This window comes from Drosophila sulfurigaster, chromosome 3 (assembly GCF_023558435.1).
Source record: "Drosophila sulfurigaster albostrigata strain 15112-1811.04 chromosome 3, ASM2355843v2, whole genome shotgun sequence".
Classification (NCBI taxonomy): Eukaryota; Metazoa; Arthropoda; class Insecta; order Diptera; family Drosophilidae; genus Drosophila; species Drosophila sulfurigaster.
The window spans coordinates 56,134,375-56,157,144 of record NC_084883.1 but is presented as its reverse complement, the minus strand read 5'-3'; positions in this window follow the sequence as shown (position 1 = coordinate 56,157,144).

Sequence of the window (22,770 nt, the reverse complement as noted above, 5' to 3'; positions counted from 1 at the left end):
TTGGTAGATATTTTTATTGCGAAACTTTTGATATACAACTTGCCATTATACGCCCAAAACTCTAGTTGTTCATACCTGGAAAACACATAAAAATTTAAAAATTCCAAAAATAAATTTTAGATTTCCTATTACAAGAGAACTATAAGGACTATATGAATGCAATTTGGTCAGTTGGTAGATATTTTTATTGCGAAACTTTTGATATACAACTTGCCATTATACGCCCAAAACTCTAGTTGTCCATACCTGGAAACACACATTAAAACTATTTAAAAATTCCAAAAATAAATTTTAGATTTCCTATTACAAGAGAACTATAAGGACTATATGAATGCAATTTGGTCAGTAGGTAGATATTTTTATTGCGAAACTTTTGATATACAACTTGCCATTATACGCCCAAAACTCTAGTTGTCCATACCTGGAAACACACATGAAAATTTAAAAATTCCAAAAATAAATTTTAGATTTCCTATTACAAGAGAACTATAAGGACTATATGAATGCAATTTGGTCAGTTGGTAGATATTTTTATTGCGAAACTTTTGATATACAACTTGCCATTATACGCGCAAAACTCTAGTTGTCCATACCTGGAAAACACATGAAAATTTAAAAATTCCAAAAATAAATTTTAGATTTCCTATTACAAGAGAACTATAAGGACTATATGAATGCAATATGGTCAGTTGGTAGATATTTTTATTGCGAAACTTTTGATATACAACTTGCCATTATACGCGCAAAACTCTAGTTGTCCATACCTGGAAAACACATGAAAATTTAAAAATTCCAAAAATAAATTTTAGATTTCCTATTACAAGAGAACTATAAGGACTATATGAATGCAATTTGGTCAGTAGGTAGATATTTTTATTGCGAAACTTTTGATATACAACTTGCCATTATACGCCCAAAACTCTAGTTGTCCATACCTGGAAAACACATGAAAAATTTAAAAATTCCAAAAATAAATTTTAGATTTCCTATTACAAGAGAACTATAAGGACTATATGAATGCAATTTGGTCAGTTGGTAGATATTTTTATTGCGAAACTTTTGATATACAACTTGCCATTATACGCCCAAAACTCTAGTTGTCCATACCTGGAAACACACATAAAAATTTAAAAATTCCAAAAATAAATTTTAGATTTCCTATTACAAGAGAACTATAAGGACTATATGAATGCAATTTGGTCAGTAGGTAGATATTTTTATTGCGAAACTTTTGATATACAACTTGCCATTATACGCCCAAAACTCTAGTTGTCCATACCTGGAAAACACATGAAAATTTAAAAATTCCAAAAAAATAAATTTTAGATTTCCTATTACAAGAGAACTATAAGGACTATATGAATGCAATTTGGTCAGTTGGTAGATATTTTTATTGCGAAACTTTTGATATACAACTTGCCATTATACGCGCAAAACTCTAGTTGTCCATACCTGGAAAACACATGAAAATTTAAAAATTCCAAAAATAAATTTTAGATTTCCTATTACAAGAGAACTATAAGGACTATATGAATGCAATTTGGTCAGTTGGTAGATATTTTTATTGCGAAACTTTTGATATACAACTTGCCATTATACGCCCAAAACTCTAGTTGTCCATACCTGGAAACACACATAAAAATTTAAAAATTCCAAAAATAAATTTTAGATTTCCTATTACAAGAGAACTATAAGGACTATATGAATGCAATTTGGTCAGTAGGTAGATATTTTTATTTGATATACAACTTGCCATTATACGCCCAAAACTCTAGTTGTCCATACCTGGAAAACACATGAAAATTTAAAAATTCCAAAAATAAATTTTAGATTTCCTATTACAAGAGAACTATAAGGACTATATGAATGCAATATGGTCAGTTGGTAGATATTTTTATTGCGAAACTTTTGATATACAACTTGCCATTATACGCGCAAAACTCTAGTTGTCCATACCTGGAAAACACATGAAAATTTAAAAATTCCAAAAATAAATTTTAGATTTCCTATTACAAGAGAACTATAAGGACTATATGAATGCAATTTGGTCAGTAGGTAGATATTTTTATTGCGAAACTTTTGATATACAACTTGCCATTATACGCCCAAAACTCTAGTTGTCCATACCTGGAAAACACATGAAAATTTAAAAATTCCAAAAATAAATTTTAGATTTCCTATTACAAGAGAACTATAAGGACTATATGAATGCAATATGGTCAGTTGGTAGATATTTTTATTGCGAAACTTTTGATATACAACTTGCCATTATACGCCCAAAACTCTAGTTGTCCATACCTGGAAACACACATAAAAATTTAAAAATTCCAAAAATAAATTTTAGATTTCCTATTACAAGAGAACTATAAGGACTATATGAATGCAATTTGGTCAGTAGGTAGATATTTTTATTGCGAAACTTTTGATATACAACTTGCCATTATACGCCCAAAACTCTAGTTGTCCATACCTGGAAACACACATAAAAATTTAAAAATTCCAAAAATAAATTTTAGATTTCCTATTACAAGAGAACTATAAGGACTATATGAATGCAATTTGGTCAGTTGGTAGATATTTTTATTGCGAAACTTTTGATATACAACTTGCCATTATACGCCCAAAACTCTAGTTGTCCATACCTGGAAACACACATAAAAATTTAAAAATTCCAAAAATAAATTTTAGATTTCCTATTACAAGAGAACTATAAGGACTATATGAATGCAATTTGGTCAGTAGGTAGATATTTTTATTGCGAAACTTTTGATATACAACTTGCCATTATACGCCCAAAACTCTAGTTGTCCATACCTGGAAAACACATGAAAATTTAAAAATTCCAAAAATAAATTTTAGATTTCCTATTACAAGAGAACTATAAGGACTATATGAATGCAATTTGGTCAGTTGGTAGATATTTTTATTGCGAAACTTTTGATATACAACTTGCCATTATACGCCCAAAACTCTAGTTGTCCATACCTGGAAAACACATGAAAATTTAAAAATTCCAAAAATAAATTTTAGATTTCCTATTACAAGAGAACTATAAGGACTATATGAATGCAATTTGGTCAGTTGGTAGATATTTTTATTGCGAAACTTTTGATATACAACTTGCCATTATACGCCCAAAACTCTAGTTGTCCATACCTGGAAACACACATAAAAATTTAAAAATTCCAAAAATAAATTTTAGATTTCCTATTACAAGAGAACTATAAGGACTATATGAATGCAATTTGGTCAGTTGGTAGATATTTTTATTGCGAAACTTTTGATATACAACTTGCCATTATACGCCCAAAACTCTAGTTGTCCATACCTGGAAAACACATGAAAATTTAAAAATTCCAAAAATAAATTTTAGATTTCCTATTACAAGAGAACTATAAGGACTATATGAATGCAATTTGGTCAGTAGGTAGATATTTTTATTGCGAAACTTTTGATATACAACTTGCCATTATACGCGCAAAACTCTAGTTGTCCATACCTGGAAAACACATGAAAATTTAAAAATTCCAAAAATAAATTTTAGATTTCCTATTACAAGAGAACTATAAGGACTATATGAATGCAATATGGTCAGTTGGTAGATATTTTTATTGCGAAACTTTTGATATACAACTTGCCATTATACGCCCAAAACTCTAGTTGTCCATACCTGGAAACACACATAAAAATTTAAAAATTCCAAAAATAAATTTTAGATTTCCTATTACAAGAGAACTATAAGGACTATATGAATGCAATATGGTCAGTTGGTAGATATTTTTATTGCGAAACTTTTGATATACAACTTGCCATTATACGCCCAAAACTCTAGTTGTCCATACCTGGAAAACACATGAAAATTTAAAAATTCCAAAAATAAATTTTAGATTTCCTATTACAAGAGAACTATAAGGACTATATGAATGCAATTTGGTCAGTAGGTAGATATTTTTATTGCGAAACTTTTGATATACAACTTGCCATTATACGCGCAAAACTCTAGTTGTCCATACCTGGAAAACACATGAAAATTTAAAAATTCCAAAAATAAATTTTAGATTTCATATTACAAGAGAACTATAAGGACTATATGAATGCAATATGGTCAGTTGGTAGATATTTTTATTGCGAAACTTTTGATATACAACTTGCCATTATACGCGCAAAACTCTAGTTGTCCATACCTGGAAACACACATAAAAATTTAAAAATTCCAAAAATAAATTTTAGATTTCCTATTACAAGAGAACTATAAGGACTATATGAATGCAATATGGTCAGTTGGTAGATATTTTTATTGCGAAACTTTTGATATACAACTTGCCATTATACGCGCAAAACTCTAGTTGTCCATACCTGGAAAACACATGAAAATTTAAAAATTCCAAAAATAAATTTTAGATTTCCTATTACAAGAGAACTATAAGGACTATATGAATGCAATTTGGTCAGTAGGTAGATATTTTTATTGCGAAACTTTTGATATACAACTTGCCATTATACGCCCAAAACTCTAGTTGTCCATACCTGGAAACACACATAAAAATTTAAAAATTCCAAAAATAAATTTTAGATTTCCTATTACAAGAGAACTATAAGGACTATATGAATGCAATATGGTCAGTTGGTAGATATTTTTATTGCGAAACTTTTGATATACAACTTGCCATTATACGCCCAAAACTCTAGTTGTCCATACCTGGAAAACACATGAAAATTTAAAAATTCCAAAAATAAATTTTAGATTTCCTATTACAAGAGAACTATAAGGACTATATGAATGCAATTTGGTCAGTAGGTAGATATTTTTATTGCGAAACTTTTGATATACAACTTGCCATTATACGCGCAAAACTCTAGTTGTCCATACCTGGAAAACACATGAAAATTTAAAAATTCCAAAAATAAATTTTAGATTTCCTATTACAAGAGAACTATAAGGACTATATGAATGCAATTTGGTCAGTAGGTAGATATTTTTATTGCGAAACTTTTGATATACAACTTGCCATTATACGCCCAAAACTCTAGTTGTCCATACCTGGAAACACACATAAAAATTTAAAAATTCCAAAAATAAATTTTAGATTTCCTATTACAAGAGAACTATAAGGACTATATGAATGCAATATGGTCAGTTGGTAGATATTTTTATTGCGAAACTTTTGATATACAACTTGCCATTATACGCGCAAAACTCTAGTTGTCCATACCTGGAAAACACATGAAAATTTAAAAATTCCAAAAATAAATTTTAGATTTCCTATTACAAGAGAACTATAAGGACTATATGAATGCAATTTGGTCAGTTGGTAGATATTTTTATTGCGAAACTTTTGATATACAACTTGCCATTATACGCCCAAAACTCTAGTTGTCCATACCTGGAAACACACATAAAAATTTAAAAATTCCAAAAATAAATTTTAGATTTCATATTACAAGAGAACTATAAGGACTATATGAATGCAATTTGGTCAGTAGGTAGATATTTTTATTGCGAAACTTTTGATATACAACTTGCCATTATACGTCCAAAACTCTAGTTCCTATTACAAAAATAAATTTTAGAGAGAACTATAAGGACTATATGAATGCAATTTGGTCAGTTGGTAGATATTTTTATTGCGAAACTTTTGATATACAACTTGCCATTATACGCCCAAAACTCTAGTTGTCCATACCTGGAAAACACATGAAAATTTAAAAATTCCAAAAATAAATTTTAGATTTCCTATTACAAGAGAACTATAAGGACTATATGAATGCAATATGGTCAGTTGGTAGATATTTTTATTGCGAAACTTTTGATATACAACTTGCCATTATACGCCCAAAACTCTAGTTGTCCATACCTGGAAAACACATGAAAATTTAAAAAATATAAAAATAAATTTTAGATTTCCTATTACAAGAGAACTATAAGGACTATATGAATGCAATATGGTCAGTTGGTAGATATTTTTATTGCGAAACTTTTGATATACAACTTGCCATTATACGCCCAAAACTCTAGTTGTCCATACCTGGAAAACACATGAAAATTTAAAAATTCCAAAAATAAATTTTAGATTTCCTATTACAAGAGAACTATAAGGACTATATGAATGCAATATGGTCAGTTGGTAGATATTTTTATTGCGAAACTTTTGATATACAACTTGCCATTATACGCGCAAAACTCTAGTTGTCCATACCTGGAAAACACATGAAAATTTAAAAATTCCAAAAATAAATTTTAGATTTCCTATTACAAGAGAACTATAAGGACTATATGAATGCAATTTGGTCAGTTGGTAGATATTTTTATTGCGAAACTTTTGATATACAACTTGCCATTATACGCGCAAAACTCTAGTTGTCCATACCTGGAAACACACATAAAAATTTAAAAATTCCAAAAATAAATTTTAGATTTCCTATTACAAGAGAACTATAAGGACTATATGAATGCAATTTGGTCAGTAGGTAGATATTTTTATTGCGAAACTTTTGATATACAACTTGCCATTATACGCGCAAAACTCTAGTTGTCCATACCTGGAAAACACATGAAAATTTAAAAATTCCAAAAATAAATTTTAGATTTCCTATTACAAGAGAACTATAAGGACTATATGAATGCAATTTGGTCAGTAGGTAGATATTTTTATTGCGAAACTTTTGATATACAACTTGCCATTATACGCGCAAAACTCTAGTTGTCCATACCTGGAAAACACATGAAAATTTAAAAATTCCAAAAATAAATTTTAGATTTCCTATTACAAGAGAACTATAAGGACTATATGAATGCAATTTGGTCAGTAGGTAGATATTTTTATTGCGAAACTTTTGATATACAACTTGCCATTATACGCCCAAAACTCTAGTTGTCCATACCTGGAAACACACATAAAAATTTAAAAATTCCAAAAATAAATTTTAGATTTCCTATTACAAGAGAACTATAAGGACTATATGAATGCAATATGGTCAGTTGGTAGATATTTTTATTGCGAAACTTTTGATATACAACTTGCCATTATACGCGCAAAACTCTAGTTGTCCATACCTGGAAAACACATGAAAATTTAAAAATTCCAAAAATAAATTTTAGATTTCCTATTACAAGAGAACTATAAGGACTATATGAATGAAATTTGGTCAGTTGGTAGATATTTTTATTGCGAAACTTTTGATATACAACTTGCCATTATACGCCCAAAACTCTAGTTGTCCATACCTGGAAACACACATAAAAATTTAAAAATTCCAAAAATAAATTTTAGATTTCATATTACAAGAGAACTATAAGGACTATATGAATGAAATTTGGTCAGTAGGTAGATATTTTTATTGCGAAACTTTTGATATACAACTTGCCATTATACGTCCAAAACTCTATTCCTATTACAAGAGAACTATAAGGACTATATGAATGAAATTTGGTCAGTTGGTAGATATTTTTATTGCGAAACTTTTGATATACAACTTGCCATTATACGCCCAAAACTCTAGTTGTCCATACCTGGAAAACACATGAAAATTTAAAAAATATAAAAATAAATTTTAGATTTCCTATTACAAGAGAACTATAAGGACTATATGAATGCAATATGGTCAGTTGGTAGATATTTTTATTGCGAAACTTTTGATATACAACTTGCCATTATACGCCCAAAACTCTAGTTGTCCATACCTGGAAAACACATGAAAATTTAAAAATTCCAAAAATAAATTTTAGATTTCCTATTACAAGAGAACTATAAGGACTATATGAATGCAATATGGTCAGTTGGTAGATATTTTTATTGCGAAACTTTTGATATACAACTTGCCATTATACGCCCAAAACTCTAGTTGTCCATACCTGGAAAACACATGAAAATTTAAAAATTCCAAAAATAAATTTTAGATTTCCTATTACAAGAGAACTATAAGGACTATATGAATGCAATATGGTCAGTTGGTAGATATTTTTATTGCGAAACTTTTGATATACAACTTGCCATTATACGCGCAAAACTCTAGTTGTCCATACCTGGAAAACACATGAAAATTTAAAAATTCCAAAAATAAATTTTAGATTTTCTATTACAAGAGAACTATAAGGACTATATGAATGCAATTTGGTCAGTTGGTAGATATTTTTATTGCGAAACTTTTGATATACAACTTGCCATTATACGCGCAAATCTCTAGTTGTCCATACCTGGAAACACACATAAAAATTTAAAAATTCCAAAAATAAATTTTAGATTTCCTATTACAAGAGAACTATAAGGACTATATGAATGCAATTTGGTCAGTAGGTAGATATTTTTATTGCGAAACTTTTGATATACAACTTGCCATTATACGCGCAAATCTCTAGTTGTCCATACCTGGAAAACACATGAAAATTTAAAAATTCCAAAAATAAATTTTAGATTTCCTATTACAAGAGAACTATAAGGACTATATGAATGCAATTTGGTCAGTTGGTAGATATTTTTATTGCGAAACTTTTGATATACAACTTGCCATTATACGCCCAAAACTCTAGTTGTCCATACCTGGAAACACACATAAAAATTTAAAAATTCCAAAAATAAATTTTAGATTTCCTATTACAAGAGAACTATAAGGACTATATGAATGCAATTTGGTCAGTAGGTAGATATTTTTATTGCGAAACTTTTGATATACAACTTGCCATTATACGCCCAAAACTCTAGTTGTCCATACCTGGAAACACACATAAAAATTTAAAAATTCCAAAAATAAATTTTAGATTTCCTATTACAAGAGAACTATAAGGACTATATGAATGCAATATGGTCAGTTGGTAGATATTTTTATTGCGAAACTTTTGATATACAACTTGCCATTATACGCCCAAAACTCTAGTTGTCCATACCTGGAAACACACATAAAAATTTAAAAATTCCAAAAATAAATTTTAGATTTCCTATTACAAGAGAACTATAAGGACTATATGAATGCAATTTGGTCAGTAGGTAGATATTTTTATTGCGAAACTTTTGATATACAACTTGTCATTATACGCCCAAAACTCTAGTTGTCCATACCTGGAAACACACATAAAAATTTAAAAATTCCAAAAATAAATTTTAGATTTCCTATTACAAGAGAACTATAAGGACTATATGAATGCAATATGGTCAGTTGGTAGATATTTTTATTGCGAAACTTTTGATATACAGCTTGCCATTATACGTCCAAAACTCTATTCCTATTACAAGAGAACTATAAGGACTATATGAATGAAATTTGGTCAGTTGGTAGATATTTTTATTGCGAAACTTTTGATATACAACTTGCCATTATACGCCCAAAACTCTAGTTGTACATACCTGGAAAACACATGAAAATTTAAAAAATATAAAAATAAATTTTAGATTTCATATTACAAGAGAACTATAAGGACTATATGAATGCAATATGGTCAGTTGGTAGATATTTTTATTGCGAAACTTTTGATATACAACTTGCCATTATACGCCCAAAACTCTAGTTGTCCATACCTGGAAAACACATGAAAATTTAAAAATTCCAAAAATAAATTTTAGATTTCCTATTACAAGAGAACTATAAGGACTATATGAATGCAATATGGTCAGTTGGTAGATATTTTTATTGCGAAACTTTTGATATACAACTTGCCATTATACGCGCAAAACTCTAGTTGTACATACCTGAAAAACACATGAAAATTTAAAAATTCCAAAAATAAATTTTAGATTTTCTATTACAAGAGAACTATAAGGACTATATGAATGAAATTTGGTCAGTTGGTAGATATTTTTATTGCGAAACTTTTGATATACAACTTGCCATTATACGCGCAAATCTCTAGTTGTCCATACCTGGAAACACACATAAAAATTTAAAAATTCCAAAAATAAATTTTAGATTTCCTATTACAAGAGAACTATAAGGACTATATGAATGCAATTTGGTCAGTAGGTAGATATTTTTATTGCGAAACTTTTGATATACAACTTGTCATTATACGCCCAAAACTCTAGTTGTCCATACCTGGAAACACACATAAAAATTTAAAAATTCCAAAAATAAATTTTAGATTTCCTATTACAAGAGAACTATAAGGACTATATGAATGCAATATGGTCAGTTGGTAGATATTTTTATTGCGAAACTTTTGATATACAACTTGCCATTATACGCGCAAAACTCTAGTTGTCCATACCTGGAAACACACATAAAAATTTAAAAATTCCAAAAATAAATTTTAGATTTCCTATTACAAGAGAACTATAAGGACTATATGAATGCAATTTGGTCAGTAGGTAGATATTTTTATTGCGAAACTTTTGATATACAACTTGCCATTATACGCGCAAATCTCTAGTTGTCCATACCTGGAAACACACATAAAAATTTAAAAATTCCAAAAATAAATTTTAGATTTCCTATTACAAGAGAACTATAAAGACTATATGAATGCAATATGGTCAGTTGGTAGATATTTTTATTGCGAAACTTTTGATATACAACTTGCCATTATACGCCCAAAACTCTAGTTGTACATACCTGGAAAACACATGAAAATTTAAAAAATATAAAAATAAATTTTAGATTTCATATTACAAGAGAACTATAAGGACTATATGAATGCAATATGGTCAGTTGGTAGATATTTTTATTGCGAAACTTTTGATATACAACTTGCCATTATACGCCCAAAACTCTAGTTGTCCATACCTGGAAAACACATGAAAATTTAAAAATTCCAAAAATAAATTTTAGATTTCCTATTACAAGAGAACTATAAGGACTATATGAATGCAATATGGTCAGTTGGTAGATATTTTTATTGCGAAACTTTTGATATACAACTTGCCATTATACGCGCAAAACTCTAGTTGTACATACCTGGAAAACACATGAAAATTTAAAAATTCCAAAAATAAATTTTAGATTTCCTATTACAAGAGAACTATAAGGACTATATGAATGAAATTTGGTCAATTGGTAGATATTTTTATTGCGAAACTTTTGATATACAACTTGCCATTATACGCCCAAAACTCTAGTTGTCCATACCTGGAAACACACATAAAAATTTAAAAATTCCAAAAATAAATTTTAGATTTCCTATTACAAGAGAACTATAAGGACTATATGAATGCAATTTGGTCAGTAGGTAGATATTTTTATTGCGAAACTTTTGATATACAACTTGTCATTATACGCCCAAAACTCTAGTTGTCCATACCTGGAAACACACATAAAAATTTAAAAATTCCAAAAATAAATTTTAGATTTCCTATTACAAGAGAACTATAAGGACTATATGAATGCAATATGGTCAGTTGGTAGATATTTTTATTGCGAAACTTTTGATATACAACTTGCCATTATACGCCCAAAACTCTAGTTGTCCATACCTGGAAAACACATGAAAATTTAAAAATTCCAAAAATAAATTTTAGATTTCCTATTACAAGAGAACTATAAGGACTATATGAATGCAATTTGGTCAGTAGGTAGATATTTTTATTGCGAAACTTTTGATATACAACTTGCCATTATACGCCCAAAACTCTAGTTGTCCATACCTGGAAAACACATGAAAATTTAAAAATTCCAAAAATAAATTTTAGATTTCATATTACAAGAGAACTATAAGGACTATATGAATGAAATTTGGTCAGTAGGTAGATATTTTTATTGCGAAACTTTTGATATACAACTTGCCATTATACGCGCAAATCTCTAGTTGTCCATACCTGGAAAACACATGAAAATTTAAAAATTCCAAAAATAAATTTTAGATTTCATATTACAAGAGAACTATAAGGACTATATGAATGCAATATGGTCAGTTGGTAGATATTTTTATTGCGAAACTTTTGATATACAACTTGCCATTATACGTCCAAAACTCTAGTTGTCCATACCTGGAAACACACATAAAAATTTAAAAATTCCAAAAATAAATTTTAGATTTCCTATTACAAGAGAACTATAAGGACTATATGAATGCAATTTGGTCAGTAGGTAGATATTTTTATTGCGAAACTTTTGATATACAACTTGTCATTATACGCCCAAAACTCTAGTTGTCCATACCTGGAAACACACATAAAAATTTAAAAATTCCAAAAATAAATTTTAGATTTCCTATTACAAGAGAACTATAAGGACTATATGAATGCAATATGGTCAGTTGGTAGATATTTTTATTGCGAAACTTTTGATATACAACTTGCCATTATACGCCCAAAACTCTAGTTGTCCATACCTGGAAAACACATGAAAATTTAAAAATTCCAAAAATAAATTTTAGATTTCCTATTACAAGAGAACTATAAGGACTATATGAATGCAATTTGGTCAGTAGGTAGATATTTTTATTGCGAAACTTTTGATATACAACTTGCCATTATACGCCCAAAACTCTAGTTGTCCATACCTGGAAAACACATGAAAATTTAAAAATTCCAAAAATAAATTTTAGATTTCCTATTACAAGAGAACTATAAGGACTATATGAATGCAATTTGGTCAGTTGGTAGATATTTTTATTGCGAAACTTTTGATATACAACTTGCCATTATACGCGCAAATCTCTAGTTGTCCGTACCTGGAAAACACATGAAAATTGAAAAATTCCAAAAATAAATTTTAGATTTCCTATTACAAGAGAACTATAAGGACTATATGAATGCAATATGGTCAGTTGGTAGATATTTTTATTGCGAAACTTTTGATATAAGTTAATATAATTATGTTTTAATTATTTATTCTTTCATTTTTTGTGGTTCTTGCTCTTGAGAGCTTGAGCTTCAGATCTAATCTAACTAGCATAACTTAAAACTAATCTCACAAAGTTCTGCACTCTCAGCTTTCAAGCTCTAGATCGGCGATTGAGTGCATTTGGGCCGCAGCCGACGCTCACCAAAGCTCCATATGCACCTCTTTTGATATAAGTTAATATAATTATGTTTTAATTATTTATTCTTTCGACGACTTTCAAATTAGTGTCCCAAGCCTGACTATTTGTGACGTCAGTATTGCTCGGCACGTTAACTTGCACCTCTCTTTCGACGATTCGCAAGTTAGTGTTCCAAGCCTGACTATTTGTGACGTCAGTATTGTTCGACACGTTAACTCCTCCCCCGGTTAAGTGAGGGCCGTCCTCGGTACTCTACGGAACGATGGTTCAATTCTGTGCTCGATGTTGGTGTTTCGTTTAAAGGCGTCGATAAGCCGAATAACTAAACAGCAACAGAGTGGAACGTTGACTGCAATAAGCTCATCTCGCAAATCACCGGGGTGTCAGGATTCTAGTTACTCAGTGGATGCAGGAATAGCATGCCCAGTTTCCTCTGTGCGATGTCACATTCACTGTGAGATTGCCGAGACAATGTTGGTTCTTATAGGCTGTGTTTTGTTGTGTTCGACCAGACGCCATTGATAGAAGCTCGATCGAATGGTGAGCATTCCATCGTCGATCTCCACTGTAGAGTCTAAAATCCCGAGTCGTGTGCCATGATATGCCTTCGCTCCTTACTGAGCGTAGAGCGGATGAGTTTCGTGTAATTTCCCATGATGAAAGTGCTTGCCCCACGTTCAGCGAGGATTTTTCTGCAGTCTCAACTATCTTCTTCGTACTGAAATTTGTAATCTTACAGTTTTATTACAAAGTGCAATATGTAATTATTTGGATACTCTTAATACTAGATACATATATTATATTACATAACCTACTCTAAGATTTGTGAGATGTTCATTTTAATATCGACTTTGTTAAGATTTATTTATTTCCAGATTATTAATTCTTCAATGAGTTTTCCATATATTTTCTTAAGTTTTCCATATCATATCATATCGCAAATTATTACTTTATTCCTTTAATTTCTATAATTCAAAAATTTTTGTTATTCTAGTTTTTTATTTTAAATTGTCCTTATGGACCACCCTCCCCTTAATTAGAACCGTCGTTCCTAAGTCGGCTTCCACTACCTCTTCAGAGCATAAAGGAGATAATTTATTTCCCAGTCTCTTATTCCTCTTCAAAAAAACCTTATCGCCCACGCAATACTCCTTGTAAACTCGATCTTTATTAACTTGTTGCAATTTTCTTTCTTGAGCGGCTTGTAAATTTTGCATTATTTTGTTTTGAAAGTCGATGGGAGTTGAGTGAATAATCTCAATCGGTTTCTCTTTAGTTACTGAATGAAAGGTCCTATTGTACTGTATCGTGGCCAAAAGGATAGTCTCCACTGTGTCGCTTAAATTATTTTCAATCTTTAGACAACGTGCAATTTCCCCCAAGGTACTGTGAAATCGTTCTACCTGGCCATTAGAAGTGCTGTGCAATGGTGGTGCGTTCACCACACTTATTTCAAAATGGTTCATTAAGGTGGTCCTAATGGTTTCTGAATTTAATGATTTTTCATTATCGCAGTAAATTATATTTGTTTTAGGGAAGAGATTTACCAACTGTAAAATAGGTCCCTTTATGTCAATAGTACTTCTAGAAGGTATGGGTTGGACAACAGCAAATTTGGAAAATTTGTCCACACACGTTAAAAAATATGTTCTGTCCGTATTAAATATATCTAGATGTAGGATTTCTCCCGCAAAAGTTGGGATCGGGGTGCTGGCAATATTTTGTTTTTGTGGGTGCCTATTATATTTACCTACAGAACAAGTTCTGCAGTTAGCAGCAATCTCCATTGCAAGACGAGACATTTTTGGAAAGAAATAGTCGCAAAGGATTTGTTTCACGTTTTCCTGGGCTGCACGGTGTGCTCGATTATGCTCAGCTGTGACAATTTCTCTTTGTTCCGTATCGTTTAGGACGTCAATTACTAAGTCTTTCGAATATCGAAACGTTGTAGAAGGAAACGCCTCTATTAGCCTATGTTGGATAAAGGCCAATACTGGCAGTGTGCAATGTATAGCGTTGACAACATTTGCATTTACTGCATCCACAAGTATTTGGTGAAGTTCTTTCCTTTCGGAAACCTCTATGATGTGCCTGGTCTTGTCTCTAAATAAAATTCTTGTTTTTACTGAGGTCGTTTCAGCTTCTTTAATAACAATTTGGTTTTTGAAACAATTGACCGGTTTGTCAGTTACTTCAATCGTGTAAGTTAGAGATTCCTCACTATGGATGGTCGCAACGTCTGATTCTGGCTCATTGTCTAGTGCATTCAAATGCTGCCGTGACAGTGCATCAGCTACATGATTTTCTCTGCCAGGTTTATAGATCAGCTTCGCTCCGTGTTCGTCGATAAATGCTTTCCAGCGCTTTATCTTTGAGTTTGGGTTCTTATCGGATACCGCAAACGTCAACGGCTGATGATCTGTGAAAATGTTCAAGGTTTTCACTCCGTAAAGATAATTACGGAGATTTTTTTAATGACCAAACTATAGCTAAGAGTTCTCTCTCGTTTGTCGCATAGCTTAGTTCGTTGTCGCGTAGTGTTCGTGATATCATTGTAATGGGTCGTCCATTTTGTGACAATACGGCTCCGAGGCCGAAGCTCGAAGCATCTGTTGTCAAATCAAAAGGCTTTTTAAAGTCAGGGTATGCTAACATGACGTCCTCCGACGCAAGTATGTTTCTAAGTTTTTCAAAAGTCTCTTGATGATTTTGCTTCAGCTCTATTTTCACTTTCCTAGAGTGATTCTTTGAGATCTTGCCATTCTCGCCTTTCAGTAGCTCCGTGAGGGGCTTGGCTATGGAAGCATAATCTTTGATGAAGCAGCGATAATAGCTGGAAAGACCCAAGAATGATCTGAGGTCGAATAGGGTGGTTGGGGTCGGGAACGCTTTTATTGCCTGAACCTTTTCAGGTGCGGTTTTTATTCCTCCCCTAGACACGATGAATCCTAGATATTCTACTTCTTTTTTTGAAAAACTTAGATTTTTCTTGTGATACTCTCATGCCCGCATCATGAAGACTTTTGAGGACCCATTCGATGTCCCTAATATGTTGTTCCTTTGTTTCCGAGAAGATTATAACATCATCAACGTAGACATAGCAACTCTTCCCAATTTGTTCTCTTAAAACATCATCAATGGCTCTCTGAAAAATACTTGGGGCATTTTTCAGCCCAAAAGGGAGCCTGCAAAATTCATATTTTCCGTTGTTCACGGAGAAAGCTGTTTTTTCTCTATCTTTTTCGGCAAGCTCAATTTGATGAAATCCGGACTTCAAATCCAGAGTTGTAAAAAATGTAGCATTGCCCATATTCGATAGTATTGTCGAAATTGTAGGGATTGGATACTTGTCGTCTACAGTATTTTGATTCAGTTTTCTAAAATCAATAACAAGCCTTTTTTCCTATGCCCATTTTCATCAGTCCCTTTTTTATCGACCACCCAAGTGGGGTTATTGTAAGGCGATCTTGAAGGCCTAATAATGCCATTCGCTAAAAGTTGTTTAACTTCTGCATTAACAAAATCAGATACGCCCCTGGGATGTGGATATAGTTTTGAGTACACTGGCACTCCGTCTGTTCTGATTGTAGCAATAATATTAACGTTATATGGTAAGGCCACACAAGGGTCTGCGAATGTTTTGATATGATCCTTTATCATTGAGTTAAAGAATGGCCTGATAGCACATGGTACATCAGCGTCATCTATATGAATAAGATTCACATTTTGAGATCTCGCAAAAAGGAGGGGCTCAGAGGTATACTCTGTTGAAATTATATTTTGAATCAAATTAATGTTTGCTTGGCATTTTTTTAAAAGGTCTAAGCCGATTATTGCGTCGAATGCCTTAAGTGTATCAAGTATAAAGAAATATGTTTTAACTTGAAAAAGTGATACCAAGCACTTATGAGTAATTTTTGTGCTTCCGTGGATGGATGTTACTTGGAATTCGTTTTCTACAGGGATGATATGCTTCAAGCCCGGAAGTGGCTTAATGTAGTTTTTGGAGGCCCTGTATCCACCAAGAGTTTTATGGTTTGCCCTGCTACTGTTCGTACGATGTACGGTAACAGGGACTTCTCCCTAAAAAATTGCATGCTTCTCCATCTGACAGCTCATCCTCGGCCTGAGCGACTGCGGTTCTAGCTGTTGTTTCATATTCGTGCTCATGGGTGGTGGCATGAACCTTTTGAGTCCTCCCGGATTTTGCAGCACCCTGACTGTTGGTGTTTTGCCATTTAGTCGGTTGTCTGTATCGAGAAGAAGTGTCGACTTCCATAGGCTCAGGCAATGAAGCAGTCTGATTTTGATCGACTTGCGTTCGAACCTTGTTGCTTAAAGCACCCATCTTATGATCTGGTGTTTGGGTTTTTGTGAAGTGAGGGTTCCTTCTCGAGCCCTCATTCGTTTGACTCTCAGAATTATGTTGAGACTGATGGCGCCAGCCGTTTGAACGCTGACTCGCACTTTTCTGCATTCGCTCTTCATTGTGTTTCGCGAAGTTAGCAGCAAAAATGCTCCTTTCATTGCTCGATTCTGCCTCCTGAGCAAAGGCCAACGCTGTTGGCAAATCTTGGGGCTGTGATGGGAAAACTGCCATTCTTAGACTTTTCCTAAGCCCAGACACAAATGTATGAAGGGCGTCCCTCTGTATTTTTCATTAAGTACGGCAGCGGCCGTAGCATCATGTGACATAATAGTTTTATTAATCAGTAACGTTAGCTTTTTCTCTATTTCATCGTAGTATTTCAGTAAAGGCATCTCGCCCTGCCGTAGTAAACTTAGCTCTTGTTGGATAACATGTACTGGTGTTTTATCTGAATAAGTAAAGTCTAACCTTGCCATAATCGCCTTAAAATTTAATACGGTGTTAAAAGAGGCAAGCACGGCATCAGCTGGTCCCCTGACTTTATTTCTAAGTATGGCAACTGCTTGATAATGCCTGCTGCTGCCATTATAAGGCTCAAACACCTTGTACGCTGCGATTGCGGATTGTCTCCAAGAAACATAATTTTCTTGTTTTCCATCGAATTCACAAACAGATTTTACAATATCGAGGGGTTCATTGCATATAACATCATTAGAAATAGTGATCTCTTGATAGACCTCTATTTTAGGAGTATTTGTTTTAAATGAATTTAATTGTTGGGTAAGTTTATTGATTTTCTCCTCAAATTCTATTTTTTTGTCTCTCTAAAGCAGTATTAATGGATTCTTCCATGGCCCGAAGAGTAGTCGCGTCCATTCTAGATGGTTGAATGATATTGTTTCTGTACGAAGTAATTTGGTTAACTGGGTTGTGATTGCGATTGTGCACTAAAGTTTCTTTGTAACTTTCGATAAGTTCTTCGTCGCTAGACATGTGGAAAGGAGCTTTTTTATTTACATAAGTTGCGGAATAAGCTTATCTAAATACTAATAAATGCATAAACAATATTTAATTGAAAAAAAGGCAATGGATATGTAACGATATGGATTTTGTTTTATTTATTGTGCGGCATAAGCTTTTACTTGTGTAAAAATTTAAATAAGTGTAAAGATGGAATAGTCACTTTTTATTTATTTATTTATTTATTGAACAGCATAGTATAGGAATAAATTCAAAAGAATCAAATAAGTTGCATAAGCTTTAGCTTATGCAAATGTCGGCATATATGAAAAATTGGAGTGCGCTCTTTATTGAGCTTTCGCTTATGTAAACGCCGTAATGAGCAAATTTCGCTTTTAAAGCTCCATATGCACCTCTCTTTCGACGACTTTCAAATTAGTGTCCCAAGCCTGACTATTTGTGACGTCAGTATTGCTCGGCACGTTAACTTGCACCTCTCTTTCGACGATTCGCAAGTTAGTGTTCCAAGCCTGACTATTTGTGACGTCAGTATTGTTCGACACGTTAACTCCTCCCCCGGTTAAGTGAGGGCCGTCCTCGGTACTCTACGGAACGATGGTTCAATTCTGTGCTCGATGTTGGTGTTTCGTTTAAAGGCGTCGATAAGCCGAATAACTAAACAGCAACAGAGTGGAACGTTGACTGCAATAAGCTCATCTCGCAAATCACCGGGGTGTCAGGATTCTAGTTACTCAGTGGATGCAGGAATAGCATGCCCAGTTTCCTCTGTGCGATGTCACATTCACTGTGAGATTGCCGAGACAATGTTGGTTCTTATAGGCTGTGTTTTGTTGTGTTCGACCAGACGCCATTGATAGAAGCTCGATCGAATGGTGAGCATTCCATCGTCGATCTCCACTGTAGAGTCTAAAATCCCGAGTCGTGTGCCATGATATGCCTTCGCTCCTTACTGAGCGTAGAGCGGATGAGTTTCGTGTAATTTCCCATGATGAAAGTGCTTGCCCCACGTTCAGCGAGGATTTTTCTGCAGTCTCAACTATCTTCTTCGTACTGAAATTTGTAATCTTACAGTTTTATTACAAAGTGCAATATGTAATTATTTGGATACTCTTAATACTAGATACATATATTATATTACATAACCTACTCTAAGATTTGTGAGATGTTCATTTTTAATATCGGCTTTGTTAAGATTTATTTATTTCCAGATTATTAATTCTTCAATGAGTTTTCCATATATTTTCTTAAGTTTTCCATATCATATCATATCGCAAATTATTACTTTATTCCTTTAATTTCTATAATTCAAAAATTTTTGTTATTCTAGTTTTTATTTTAAATTGTCCTTATGGACCACCCTCCCTTAATTAGAACCGTCGTTCCTAAGTCGGCTTCCACTACCTCTTCAGAGCATAAAGGAGATAATTTATTTCCCAGTCTCTTATTCCTCTTCAAAAAAACCTTATCGCCCACGCAATACTCCTTGTAAACTCGATCTTTATTAACTTGTTGCAATTTTCTTTCTTGAGCGGCTTGTAAATTTTGCATTATTTTGTTTTGAAAGTCGATGGGAGTTGAGTGAATAATCTCAATCGGTTTCTCTTTAGTTACTGAATGAAAGGTCCTATTGTACTGTATCGTGGCCAAAAGGATAGTCTCCACTGTGTCGCTTAAATTATTTTCAATCTTTAGACAACGTGCAATTTCCCCCAAGGTACTGTGAAATCGTTCTACCTGGCCATTAGAAGTGCTGTGCAATGGTGGTGCGTTCACCACACTTATTTCAAAATGGTTCATTAAGGTGGTCCTAATGGTTTCTGAATTTAATGATTTTTCATTATCGCAGTAAATTATATTTGTTTTAGGGAAGAGATTTACCAACTGTAAAATAGGTCCCTTTATGTCAATAGTACTTCTAGAAGGTATGGGTTGGACAACAGCAAATTTGGAAAATTTGTCCACACACGTTAAAAAATATGTTCTGTCCGTATTAAATATATCTAGATGTAGGATTTCTCCCGCAAAAGTTGGGATCGGGGTGCTGGCAATATTTTGTTTTTGTGGGTGCCTATTATATTTACCTACAGAACAAGTTCTGCAGTTAGCAGCAATCTCCATTGCAAGACGAGACATTTTGGAAAGAAATAGTCGCAAAGGATTTGTTTCACGTTTTCCTGGGCTGCACGGTGTGCTCGATTATGCTCAGCTGTGACAATTTCTCTTTGTTCCGTATCGTTTAGGACGTCAATTACTAAGTCTTTCGAATATCGAAACGTTGTAGAAGGAAACGCCTCTATTAGCCTATGTTGGATAAAGGCCAATACTGGCAGTGTGCAATGTATAGCGTTGACAACATTTGCATTTACTGCATCCACAAGTATTTGGTGAAGTTCTTTCCTTTCGGAAACCTCTATGATGTGCCTGGTCTTGTCTCTAAATAAAATTCTTGTTTTACTGAGGTCGTTTCAGCTTCTTTAATAACAATTTGGTTTTGAAACAATTGACCGGTTTGTCAGTTACTTCAATCGTGTAAGTTAGAGATTCCTCACTATGGATGGTCGCAACGTCTGATTCTGGCTCATTGTCTAGTGCATTCAAATGCTGCCGTGACAGTGCATCAGCTACATGATTTTCTCTGCCAGGTTTATAGATCAGCTTCGCTCCGTGTTCGTCGATAAATGCTTTCCAGCGCTTTATCTTTGAGTTTGGGTTCTTATCGGATACCGCAAACGTCAACGGCTGATGATCTGTGAAAATGTTCAAGGTTTTCACTCCGTAAAGATAATTACGGAGATTTTTTAATGACCAAACTATAGCTAAGAGTTCTCTCTCGTTTGTCGCATAGCTTAGTTCGTTGTCGCGTAGTGTTCGTGATATCATTGTAATGGGTCGTCCATTTTGTGACAATACGGCTCCGAGGCCGAAGCTCGAAGCATCTGTTGTCAAATCAAAAGGCTTTTTAAAGTCAGGGTATGCTAACATGACGTCCTCCGACGCAAGTATGTTTCTAAGTTTTTCAAAAGTCTCTTGATGATTTTGCTTCAGCTCTATTTTCACTTTCCTAGAGTGATTCTTTGAGATCTTGCCATTCTCGCCTTTCAGTAGCTCCGTGAGGGGCTTGGCTATGGAAGCATAATCTTTGATGAAGCAGCGATAATAGCTGGAAAGACCCAAGAATGATCTGAGGTCGAATAGGGTGGTTGGGGTCGGGAACGCTTTTATTGCCTGAACCTTTTCAGGTGCGGTTTTTATTCCTCCCCTAGACACGATGAATCCTAGATATTCTACTTCTTTTTTGAAAAACTTAGATTTTTCTTGTGATACTCTCATGCCCGCATCATGAAGACTTTTGAGGACCCATTCGATGTCCCTAATATGTTGTTCCTTTGTTTCCGAGAAGATTATAACATCATCAACGTAGACATAGCAACTCTTCCCAATTTGTTCTCTTAAAACATCATCAATGGCTCTCTGAAAAATACTTGGGGCATTTTTCAGCCCAAAAGGGAGCCTGCAAAATTCATATTTTCCGTTGTTCACGGAGAAAGCTGTTTTTTCTCTATCTTTTTCGGCAAGCTCAATTTGATGAAATCCGGACTTCAAATCCAGAGTTGTAAAAAATGTAGCATTGCCCATATTCGATAGTATTGTCGAAATTGTAGGGATTGGATACTTGTCGTCTACAGTATTTTGATTCAGTTTTCTAAAATCAATAACAAGCCTTTTTTCCTATGCCCATTTTCATCAGTCCCTTTTTTATCGACCACCCAAGTGGGGTTATTGTAAGGCGATCTTGAAGGCCTAATAATGCCATTCGCTAAAAGTTGTTTAACTTCTGCATTAACAAAATCAGATACGCCCCTGGGATGTGGATATAGTTTTGAGTACACTGGCACTCCGTCTGTTCTGATTGTAGCAATAATATTAACGTTATATGGTAAGGCCACACAAGGGTCTGCGAATGTTTTGATATGATCCTTTATCATTGAGTTAAAGAATGGCCTGATAGCACATGGTACATCAGCGTCATCTATATGAATAAGATTCACATTTTGAGATCTCGCAAAAAGGAGGGGCTCAGAGGTATACTCTGTTGAAATTATATTTTGAATCAAATTAATGTTTGCTTGGCATTTTTTAAAAGGTCTAAGCCGATTATTGCGTCGAATGCCTTAAGTGTATCAAGTATAAAGAAATATGTTTTAACTTGAAAAGTGATACCAAGCACTTATGAGTAATTTTTGTGCTTCCGTGGATGGATGTTACTTGGAATTCGTTTTCTACAGGGATGATATGCTTCAAGCCCGGAAGTGGCTTAATGTAGTTTTGGAGGCCCCTGTATCCACCAAGAGTTTTATGGTTTGCCCTGCTACTGTTCGTACGATGTACGGTAACAGGGACTTCTCCCTAAAAATTGCATGCTTCTCCATCTGACAGCTCATCCTCGGCCTGAGCGACTGCGGTTCTAGCTGTTGTTTCATATTCGTGCTCATGGGTGGTGGCATGAACCTTT